The sequence below is a fragment of the Podarcis muralis genome, chromosome 14 (assembly GCF_964188315.1).
Source record: "Podarcis muralis chromosome 14, rPodMur119.hap1.1, whole genome shotgun sequence".
NCBI classification, from domain to species: domain Eukaryota; kingdom Metazoa; phylum Chordata; class Lepidosauria; order Squamata; family Lacertidae; genus Podarcis; species Podarcis muralis.
The window spans coordinates 46321768-46323424 of NC_135668.1; the positions used below are offsets into that span (position 1 = coordinate 46321768).

Below are 1657 nucleotides of genomic sequence, written 5' to 3' on the forward strand. Positions count from 1 at the left end.
CTTAGCAAGTTTTAATGCTTTACAAAAGCTAGCATTTAATAACATTTAGGTTAAAAAGTAGCATTTAGTAACATCAGTGGGATATGCTAAAATACACAATTTAAAAACAAAACTTCCCATAAACACAGTTTCTTACTCTTGTTATCTTTTGAGCCAAACAGTTCCTTCCCATCAGCATTCAGGTCATTCGAGAGAACCATTCTGCCAGCTGAATTAGCAATAACTGCTTGTTTATCATCCGAGGTCACACTCCGAACAATCCCTGGGAACCGAAACCAAGGCGGAAACTTCTCGGTGGCTCGCATTACTTGGTTCAGTATTATTGCTGCCGCTCACTTTTAATTTCCTTCGCGGAATGCGCCCTGGGAATCATTTATTGAGATAAATAAATAAACAGCAGGGTGGATTTGCTGCCCTCCAATGGTCACACATGAGCTTTGATTTGCAAAAGCAAAAAGTTCTGTTGCAAAAGAGGGCGCTGCCTGAATTTCAACAGGTGCGGTTATTGTGGCCTCTGAGACAGACATGAAGAGTCACCTGTTGAACTTCTGCCTGCTGTGCAGGAGGCTGACCAGAAGAAGAGGAATCAACCTTCGCTGTCAGAGAACAATGCAAATCATTATAGCATCTTATGCACTAACTAAGGAATAGGAATTTGCACCATAGGCTTGCAACCAGGCTGAAACTGGTTGGCTTATTTACATTTGCGCCTTGCTGTTCCCTAATTGTAATCAAAGCAGCTGCCAGTTGCTGCTCCCCCCCCCCAACGTCTCACTCTTTTTTGCTCTGCAAATTCGGTTTCCTTTCCGACAACCTGCAATCACAGTTAAGTCTGGTGCTGCAAGAACGCCCTCTAGTGGCTTCAGGTGTGTTTTCCCCCCTGGATGCTGCTCACCACTGTTGTGAATTGCGCCGTGATGCGCCTTTCATGAGGACTAGAACATTATCTTTCCATAATGCAAGGCATTTAAGAAGTATCGCCATTCCCAGCCCAGCAAAAGCACTTAAGTGGAGGTGTTGAGCGTGCAATGATTAGAACATGCCGGAATAAATAAATAAAAGCAAAGTTCACGGTTAGATGTTTGACTCCTGCTTACTCCCACGTCAGCAGCTTTAAAAAATATGTATATATTAAAATATATATATATACGTTGCCTTTCCTCCCCCTCGCTTTGTTTCTTGGGGGAAAGCTTGGCGCGTGGTGGGTTGCTCTTAAAAGGCGCAGGAGCTAGGAAAAGAAACCGGCAACCCCAGCAGTGCAAGGCAATTCCAGGCTGATCGATCTCCCTTTAACGTGGGAAAAACCCCTTAAATCAAAAGCCGACCTGGTACGATTAAGGCGCAGGACCCTGGCGAGCGAATGCTCTCCCCGTGTTTGCTTTCACGTGGGAAACAAACGGAGTCGAGCGGAGATCGCTAGTTTCCCTTGCGGTGTGGCTCCTCGCCCCCCCTTTCCCCCCATCTTCTTTAAACTTTCGCTTTCGGGTCTTAAATTGCCCTAAAAATGAGCCCCTCCCTCTCATTCTCTCTGGCGCGCCCACCGGGGCGAGGGGAAGAGGCATTCGGCCCGCACGAGGTTTTAGCGAGGCACGGACGGGGTTCGAACCCGTGATCTTCGGTTTACGAGACCGACGCCTTACCACTTGGCCACCGCGCC

At 47.2% G+C, this 1657-nt stretch overlaps 1 non-coding gene across 1 annotated transcript; it reads right to left on the minus strand.

Moving 5' to 3' along the window:
- Positions 1 to 1585: 1585 nt before the first annotated feature.
- TRNAT-CGU (transfer RNA threonine (anticodon CGU)) lies at positions 1586 to 1657 on the minus strand. Its single transcript has one exon. It is a non-coding gene; the product is annotated as a tRNA-Thr (tRNA).